The following is an 11,400-nucleotide window of genomic DNA, read 5'->3' as shown; positions in this document are numbered from 1 at the left end:
CTGGGTTCACTGCGGGATCACTGGGGACACCCTGTGGGCTACTTGCCGCCATCTGACGAAGATGGTGGCGGACGGCGCAGCCGCCTTTTTTCCAAAATGGTGGTCGCGCTCGCCCCTATTTTGTCCGGGCCGGACTCCCCGCTGGCCTCCATTTCGTCCAAGCCGGCTGCCGTACCTGCAGCTGTGATGTCCCTGTGCAAATACACGTCAAAATATATAAATACATCAGAAATATACCGGTAATATATATATATTATAAATACAAGTTGTTGTACAATACAAGGTGGGGCGGACTCAGTACATAACTTACACAGAGGGGAATATTACACGGAGGGGAATATTACACAGAGGTGAATATTTCACAGAGGGGAATATTTCACAGAGGGGATTATTACACAGAGGGTGTGGTGTACTCACTACAAATCTTATATTACATTCTGTACAATACAAGGTGGGGTGTACTCATTACATATCTTATATTACATTCTGCACAATACAAGGTGGGGTGTACTCATTACATATCTTATATTACATTCTGCACAATACAAGGTGGGGTGTACTCATTACATATCTTATATTACATTCTGCACAATACAAGGTGGGGTGTACTCATTACATATCTTATATTACATTCTGCACAATACAAGGTGGGGTGGACTCAGTACATATCTTATATTACATTCTGCACAATACAAGGTGGTGTGTGCTCAGTACATATCTCAAATTACATTCTGTACGTTACAAGATGGGGTGGACTCAGTACATATCTTACATTAAATTCTGTACAATACAAGGTGGAGTGGACTCAGAACATATCTTATAAAACATTCTCTATAAAACAAGGTGAGGTGGACTCAGCCCATATTGTACATTACATTCTGTGTAATACAAGGTGGGGTGGACTCAGTGCATATCTTATATTACATTCTGTATAATACAAGCTGGTGTGGATTCAGTGCATATCTTACATTACGTTCTGTACATTACAAGGTGGGGTGGACTCAGTACATATCTTAAATTACATTCTGTACATTACAAGGTGGGGTGGACTCAGAACATATCTTAAATTACATTCTGTACATTACAAGGTGGGGTGGACTCAGAACATATCTTATATTACATTCTGTACATTACAAGTTGTGGTGTACTCAGTACAAATCTGATATTATATCCTGTACAATACAAGGTGGGGTGGAAACAATACATATCTTATATTACATTCTGTACATTAAAAGTTGTGGTGGACTCAGTATATATCTTATATTACATTCTGCATAATACAAGGTGGAGTGGACTCAGTACATACCATATATTACATTCCGTACAATACAAGGTGGGGTGGACTCAGAACACATCTTGTGTTACATTCTATACATTACAAGGTGGGATGGACTCAGTATATATCTTATATTACATTCTGTACAATACAAGCTGGGGTGGACTCAGTACATATCTTATATTACATTCTGTACAATACAAGGTGGAGTGGACTCAGTACATATCTTCTATTACATTCTGTACAATACAAGCTGGGGTGTACTCAGGACATATCTTTCATTACATTCTGTACAATACAAGGTGGGGTGGACTCAGTGCATATCTTAGATTACATTTTGTACATTACAAGGTGGGGTGGACTCAGAACATATCTTCCATTACATTTTGTACATTACAAGGTGGGGTGGACTCAGTCCATATCTTACATAACATTTTGTACATTACAAGGTGGGGTGGACTCAGAACATATCTTATATTACATTCTGTATAATACAAGGTGGGGTGGAATCAGAACATATCTTATATTACATTCTGTACAATACAAGGTGGGGTGGAATCAGAACATATCTTATATTACATTCTGTACAATACAAGGTGGGGTGGAATCAGAACATATCTTATATTACATTCTGTACAATACAAGGTGGGGTGGAATCAGAACATATCTTATATTACATTCTGTACAATACAAGGTGTGGTGTACTCAGTACAAATCTGATATTATATCCTGTACAATACAAGGTGGGGTGGAAACAATACATATCTTATATTACATTCTGTACATTACAAGTTGTGGTGGACTCAGTATATATCTTATATTACATTCTGTATAATACAAGGTGGGGTGCACTCAGCACATATCTTATATTACATTCTGTATAATACAAGGTGGGGTGGACTCAGTGCATATCTTATATTACATTTTGGACATTACAAGGTTGGGTGGAATCAGAACATATCTTATATTACTTTCTGCACAATACAAGCTGGGGTGCACTCAGTACATATCTTACATAACATTTTGTACATTACAAGGTGGGGTGGACTCAGTCCATATCTTATATTGCATTCTGTACAATACAAGGTGGGGTGCACTCAGTCCATATCTTATATTACATTCTGTATAATACAAGGTGGGGTGGACTCAGTGCACATCTTATATTACATTTTGTTGTACATTACAAGGTGGGGTGGACTCAGAACATATCTTAAATTACATTCTGTACATTACAAGGTGGTGTATACTCAGTACTTTTCTCATATTACATTCTGTAGGTTACAAGATGGGGTGGACTCAGTACATATCTGACATTAAATTCCGTACAATACAAGGTGGAGTGGACTCAGAACATATCTAATAAAACATTCTCTATAAAACAAGGTGGGGTGGACTCAGCCCATATTGTATATTACATTCTGTATAACACAAGGTGGGGTGGACTCAGAACATATCTTATATTACATTCTGTACAATACAAGGTGGGGTGCACTCAGTGCATATCTTATATTACATTCTGTATAACACAAGGTGGGGTGGACTCAGAACATATCTTATATTACATTCTGTATAATACAAGGTGGGGTGGACTCAGTACATATCTTATATTACATTCTGAATAATACAAGGTGGGGTGCACTCAGTACATATCTCAAATTACATTCTGTACATTACAAGGTGGGGTGGACTCAGAACATATCTTACATTACATTCTGTACATTACAAGGTGGGGTGGACTCAGTCCATATCTTATATTACATTTTGTACATTACAAGGTGGGGTGGACTCAGTCCATATCTTTCATTACATTTTGTACATTACAAGGTGGGGTGGACTCAGAACATATCTTACATTACATTCTGTACATTACAAGGTGGGGTGGACTCTGTACATATCTTACATTACATTCTGTATAATACAAGGTGGGGTGCACTCAGTACATATCTCAAATTACATTCTGTACATTACAAGGTGGGGTGGACTCAGAACATATCTTACATTACATTCTTTACAATGCAAGGTGGGATGCACTCAGTACATACCTTATATTACATTCTGTATAATACAAGGTGGGGTGTACTCAGTGCATATCTTATATTACATTTTGTACATTACAAGGTGGGCTGGACTCAGAACATATCTTAAATTACATTCTGTACATTACAAGGTGGGGTGGACTCAGAACATATCTCATATTACTTTCTGTACATTACAAGGTGGGGTGGACTCAGTACATATCTCATATTACGTTCTGTACATTACAAGGTGGGGTGTACTCATTACATATCTTATATTACATTTTGCACAATACAAGGTGGGGTGGACTCAGTACATATCTCATGTTACTTTCTGAACATTACAAGGTGGGGTGGACTCAGTACATATCTCATATTACTTTCTGTACATTACAAGGTGGGGTGGACTCAGAACATATCTTAAATTACATTCTGTACATTACAAGGTGGGGTGGACTCAGAACATATCTTATATTACATTCTGTACAATACAAGGTGTGGTGTACTCAGTACAAATCTGATATTATATCCTGTACAATACAAGGTGGGGTGGAAACAATACATATCTTATATTACATTCTGTACATTACAAGTTGTGGTAGACTCAGTATATATCTCAAATTACATTCTGTACATTACAAGGTGGGATGGACTCAGTCCATAACTTATATTACATTTTGTACATTACAAGGTGGGGTGGACTCAGTCCATATCTTATATTACATTTTGTACGTTACAAGGTGGGGTGCACTCAGTCCATATCTTATATTACATTCTGTATAATACAAGGTGGGGTGGACTCAGTGCACATCTTATATTACATTTTGTACATTACAAGGTGGGGTGGACTCAGAACATATCTTAAATTACATTCTGTACATTACAAGGTGGTGTATACTCAGTACATATCTCATATTACATTCTGTACATTACAAGATGGGGTGGACTCAGTACATTTCTGACATTAAATTCTGTACAATACAAGGTGGAGTGGACTCAGAACATATCGAATAAAACATTCTCTATAAAACAAGGTGAGGTGGACTCAGCCCATATTGTATATTTCATTCTGTATAACACAAGGTGGGGTGGACTCAGCCCATATCGGAGATTACATTCTGTACAGAACAAGGTGGGATGAACTCAGTGCATATCTTATATTACATTCTGTATAACACAAGGTGGGATGAACTCAGTGCATATCTTATATTACATTCTGTACAATACAAGGTGGGGTGGACTCAGTACATATCTTATATTACATTCTGTATCATACAAGGTGGGGTGGACTCAGTACAAATCTTATATTACATTCTGTATAATACAAGGTGGGGTGCACTCAGTACATATCTTATCTTACATTCTGTACATTACAAGGTGGGGTGGACTCAGAACATATCTTATATTACATTCTGTACAATACAAGGTGGGGTGAACTCAGTCCATATATTATATTACATTCTGTACAATACAAGGTGGGGTGCACTCAGTCCATATATTATATTACATTCTGTACAATACAAGGTGGGGTGGACTCAGAACATATCTTAAATTACATTCTGTACATTACAAGGTGGTGTATACTCAGTACTTTTCTCATATTACATTCTGTAGGTTACAAGATGGGGTGGACTCAGTACATATCTGACATTAAATTCCGTACAATACAAGGTGGAGTGGGCTCAGAACATATCTAATAAAACATTCTCTATAAAACAAGGTGGGGTGGACTCAGCCCATATTGTATATTACATTCTGTATAACACAAGGTGGGGTGGACTCAGTGCATATCTTATATTACATTCTGTATAATACAAGGTGGGTTGGACTCAGTACATATCTTATATTACATTCTGTATAATACAAGGTGGGTTGGACTCAGTACATATCTTATATTACATTCTGTATAATGCAAGGTGGGGTGGACTCAGAACATATCTTATATTACATTCTGTATAATACAAGGTGGGTTGGACTCAGTACATATCTTATATTACATTCTGAATAATACAAGGTGGGGTGGACTCAGAACATATCTTATATTACATTCTGTATAATACAAGGTGGGGTGGACTCAGTACATATCTTATATTACATTCTGTACATGACAAGGTGGGGTGGACACAGTACACATCTTATATTACATTCTGTATAACACAAGGTGGGCTGGACTCAGTACATATCTTATATTACATTCTGTACAATACAAGGTGGGGTGCACTCAGTGCATATCTTATATTACATTCTGTATAACACAAGGTGGGATGAACTCAGTGCATATCTTATATTACATTCTGTATAATACAAGGTGGGGTGGACTCAGTACATATCTTATATTACATTCTGAATAATACAAGGTGGGGTGCACTCAGTACATATCTCAAATTACATTCTGTACATTACAAGGTGGGGTGGACTCAGAACATATCTTACATTACATTCTGTACATTACAAGGTGGGGTGGACTCAGTCCATATCTTATATTACATTTTGTACATTACAAGGTGGGGTGGACTCAGTCCATATCTTTCATTACATTTTGTACATTACAAGGTGGGGTGGACTCAGAACATATCTTACATTACATTCTGTACATTACAAGGTGGGGTGGACTCTGTACATATCTTATATTACATTCTGTATAATACAAGGTGGGGTGCACTCAGTACATATCTCAAATTACATTCTGTACATTACAAGGTGGGGTGGAATCAGAACATATCTTACATTACATTCTTTACAATGCAAGGTGGGATGCACTCAGTACATACCTTATATTACATTCTGTATAATACAAGGTGGGGTGTACTCAGTGCATATCTTATATTACATTTTGTACATTACAAGGTGGGCTGGACTCAGAACATATCTTAAATTACATTCTGTACATTACAAGGTGGGGTGGACTCAGAACGTATCTCATATTACTTTCTGTACATTACAAGGTGGGGTGGACTCAGTACATATCTCATATTACGTTCTGTACATTACAAGGTGGGGTGTACTCATTACATATCTTATATTACATTTTGCACAATACAAGGTGGGGTGGACTCAGTACATATCTCATGTTACTTTCTGAACATTACAAGGTGGGGTGGACTCAGTACATATCTCATATTACTTTCTGTACATTACAAGGTGGGGTGGACTCAGAACATATCTTAAATTACATTCTGTACATTACAAGGTGGGGTGGACTCAGAACATATCTTATATTACATTCTGTACAATACAAGGTGTGGTGTACTCAGTACAAATCTGATATTATATCCTGTACAATACAAGGTGGGGTGGAAACAATACATATCTTATATTACATTCTGTACATTACAAGGTGGGATGGACTCAGTCCATAACTTATATTACATTTTGTACATTACAAGGTGGGGTGGACTCAGTCCATATCTTATATTACATTTTGTACGTTACAAGGTGGGGTGCACTCAGTCCATATCTTATATTACATTCTGTATAATACAAGGTGGGGTGGACTCAGTGCACATCTTATATTACATTTTGTACATTACAAGGTGGGGTGGACTCAGAACATATCTTAAATTACATTCTGTACATTACAAGGTGGTGTATACTCAGTACATATCTCATATTACATTCTGTACATTACAAGTTGGGGTGGACTCAGTACATTTCTGACATTAAATTCTGTACAATACAAGGTGGAGTGGACTCAGAACATATCGAATAAAACATTCTCTATAAAACAAGGTGAGGTGGACTCAGCCCATATTGTATATTACATTCTGTATAACACAAGGTGGGGTGGACTCAGCCCATATCGGAGATTACATTCTGTACAGAACAAGGTGGGATGAACTCAGTGCATATCTTATATTACATTCTGTATAACACAAGGTGGGATGAACTCAGTGCATATCTTATATTACATTCTGTACAATACAAGGTGGGGTGGACTCAGTACATATCTTATATTACATTCTGTACAATACAAGGTGGGGTGGACTCAGTACATATCTTATATTACATTCTGTACAATACAAGGTGGGGTGGACTCAGTACATATCTTATATTACATTCTGTATAATACAAGGTGGGGTGGACTCAGTACAAATCTTATATTACATTCTGTATAATACAAGGTGGGGTGCACTCAGTACATATCTCAAATTACATTCTGTACATTACAAGGTGGGGTGGACTCAGAACATATCTTACATTACATTCTTTACAATGCAAGGTGGGGTGCACTCAGTACATACCTTATATTACATTCTGTATAATACAAGGTGGGGTGGACTCAGTGCATATCTTATATTACATTTTGTACATTACAAGGTGGGGTGGACTCAGAACATATCTTATATTACATTCTGAACATGACAAGCTGGTGTGGATTCAGTACATATCTTACATTGCGTTCTGAACATTACAAGGTGGGGTGTACTCAGTACATATCTCATATTACATTCTGTATAATACAAGGTGGGGTGGACTCAGTTCATATCTTATATTACATTCTGTAGATTACAAGGTGGGGTGGACTCAGTACATATCTTCGATTACATTCTGTACATTACAAGGTGAGGTGGACTCAGTCCATATCTTATATTACATTCTGTACATTACAAGGTGGGGTGGACTCAGTGCATAACTTACACAGAGGTGAATATTACACAGAGGGGAATATTTCACAGAGTGTGGGAGAGATTGAACAGGGAGGGGGAGAGATCGAACAGGGAGGGGGAGAGATCGAACAGGGAGGGGGAGAGATCGAACAGGGAGAGGGAGAGATCGAACAGGGAGGGGCGAGCCGCTAATTCAAACAAGAGAAAACAGTTGAGGGAAAAGCTGTTGACCTTTCGCTGACAGCAACTGACAGAACAAAAGTTGCAACAATGTCCAGAGCAGGTGTGTGCGGGGCCCAGGGACAGAAGAGAAAACACACCCAGGGGGAGGGTTGGACCCTGCAGCAAACACTGAGCAGCTCAGACAGGCAGTGCGGCACCGGTTAGAGGCATTCAGAGGAAAGGCAGGGGAGAAACAAGCTGCAGACTTGGATTAGGGAGAGATTCTGTGCAAGTGGGGGAGTGTGAGAGAGGGAAAGAGGGAGGGAGAGGGGGAGAGAGGGAGAGAGAGGGGGGGAGTGTGAGAGAGGGAGAGAGGGAGGGAGAGAGACAGAGGGAAAGAGAGAGGGGAGAGAGGGAGGGAGGGAAAAAGAGAGAGTGAGAGAGGGAGTGGGAGGGAGAGAGAGAGAGGGAGGGAGAGAGGGGAGGAGGGAGAGCGAGAGAGGGAGAGAGAGAGGGAGGGAGTTCTGGGCTCTTGCTGTGCCTTTTTAATCCCTTGCTTTTGTATTTTAATCAATTCCCTCTCTCTCTCTCTCTCTCCCCCCTCAGGAATCTTTTTGATGAAATGCTGCAAGGAGATGATCCAGAAAGAGACATTTTGTGAGGAGGGGGAGGAGTGGGAGAAATCCTGGGCCAAGAATCGTTCTCTCCGCTGGGGACTGACTGACTGAGACCTTCACCGCAGCCTGGACCCAATGGGGAGCACGTGAGTAATGCCTGGCTTACTCTGGGGTCACTGGGTGCACACTGGGATCACTGGGATATACAGGGGACAATGGGGGGGGTCACTGGGACATTCAGGGGACACTCGCGGAGGGGTCACTGGTACATTGTTGTGGGAGTTCTTGTTGTTGTGGTGGTGGTCTGAACGTCAAGACCGTCACTCTGGGCTGACTGGGTTCACCCAGGCATCATTCTGGGTTCACTGCGGGATCACTGGGGACACCCTGTGGGCTACTTGCCGCCATCTGACGAAGATGGTGGCGGACGGCGCAGCCGCCTTTTTTCCAAAATGGTGGTCGCGCTCGCCCCTATTTTGTCCGGGCCGGACTCCCCGCTGGCCTCCATTTCGTCCAAGCCGGCTGCCGTACCTGCAGCTGTGATGTCCCTGTGCAAATACACGTCAAAATATATAAATACATCAGAAATATACCGGTAATATATATATATTATAAATACAAGTTGTTGTACAATACAAGGTGGGGCGGACTCAGTACATAACTTACACAGAGGGGAATATTACACGGAGGGGAATATTACACAGAGGTGAATATTTCACAGAGGGGAATATTTCACAGAGGGGATTATTACACAGAGGGTGTGGTGTACTCACTACAAATCTTATATTACATTCTGTACAATACAAGGTGGGGTGTACCCATTACATATCTTATATTACATTCTGCACAATACAAGGTGGGGTGTACTCATTACATATCTTATATTACATTCTGCACAATACAAGGTGGGGTGTACTCATTACATATCTTATATTACATTCTGCACAATACAAGGTGGGGTGTACTCATTACATATCTTATATTACATTCTGCACAATACAAGGTGGGGTGGACTCAGTACATATCTTATATTACATTCTGCACAATACAAGGTGGTGTGTGCTCAGTACATATCTCAAATTACATTCTGTACGTTACAAGATGGGGTGGACTCAGTACATATCTTACATTAAATTCTGTACAATACAAGGTGGAGTGGACTCAGAACATATCTTATAAAACATTCTCTATAAAACAAGGTGAGGTGGACTCAGCCCATATTGTACATTACATTCTGTGTAATACAAGGTGGGGTGGACTCAGTGCATATCTTACATTACATTCTGTATAATACAAGCTGGTGTGGATTCAGTGCATATCTTACATTACGTTCTGTACATTACAAGGTGGGGTGGACTCAGTACATATCTTAAATTACATTCTGTACATTACAAGGTGGGGTGGACTCAGAACATATCTTAAATTACATTCTGTACATTACAAGGTGGGGTGGACTCAGAACATATCTTATATTACATTCTGTACATTACAAGTTGTGGTGTACTCAGTACAAATCTGATATTATATCCTGTACAATACAAGGTGGGGTGGAAACAATACATATCTTATATTACATTCTGTACATTAAAAGTTGTGGTGGACTCAGTATATATCTTATATTACATTCTGCATAATACAAGGTGGAGTGGACTCAGTACATACCATATATTACATTCCGTACAATACAAGGTGGGGTGGACTCAGAACACATCTTGTGTTACATTCTATACATTACAAGGTGGGATGGACTCAGTATATATCTTATATTACATTCTGTACAATACAAGCTGGGGTGGACTCAGTACATATCTTATATTACATTCTGTACAATACAAGGTGGAGTGGACTCAGTACATATCTTCTATTACATTCTGTACAATACAAGCTGGGGTGTACTCAGGACATATCTTTCATTACATTCTGTACAATACAAGGTGGGGTGGACTCAGTGCATATCTTAGATTACATTTTGTACATTACAAGGTGGGGTGGACTCAGAACATATCTTCCATTACATTTTGTACATTACAAGGTGGGGTGGACTCAGTCCATATCTTACATAACATTTTGTACATTACAAGGTGGGGTGGACTCAGAACATATCTTATATTACATTCTGTATAATACAAGGTGGGGTGGAATCAGAACATATCTTATATTACATTCTGTACAATACAAGGTGGGGTGGAATCAGAACATATCTTATATTACATTCTGTACAATACAAGGTGGGGTGGAATCAGAACATATCTTATATTACATTCTGTACAATACAAGGTGGGGTGGAATCAGAACATATCTTATATTACATTCTGTACAATACAAGGTGTGGTGTACTCAGTACAAATCTGATATTATATCCTGTACAATACAAGGTGGGGTGGAAACAATACATATCTTATATTACATTCTGTACATTACAAGTTGTGGTGGACTCAGTATATATCTTATATTACATTCTGTATAATACAAGGTGGGGTGCACTCAGCACATATCTTATATTACATTCTGTATAATACAAGGTGGGGTGGACTCAGTGCATATCTTATATTACATTTTGGACATTACAAGGTTGGGTGGAATCAGAACATATCTTATATTACTTTCTGCACAATACAAGCTGGGGTGCACTCAGTACATATCTTACATAACATTTTGTACATTACAAGGTGGGGTGGACTCAGAACATATCTTATATTACATTCTGTACAATGCAAGATGGG

This window comes from Heptranchias perlo, unplaced genomic scaffold (assembly GCF_035084215.1).
Source record: "Heptranchias perlo isolate sHepPer1 unplaced genomic scaffold, sHepPer1.hap1 HAP1_SCAFFOLD_233, whole genome shotgun sequence".
NCBI classification, from domain to species: domain Eukaryota; kingdom Metazoa; phylum Chordata; class Chondrichthyes; order Hexanchiformes; family Hexanchidae; genus Heptranchias; species Heptranchias perlo.
The sequence above is the reverse complement of the archived record's forward strand: the minus strand, read 5'-3'. Positions refer to the sequence as shown.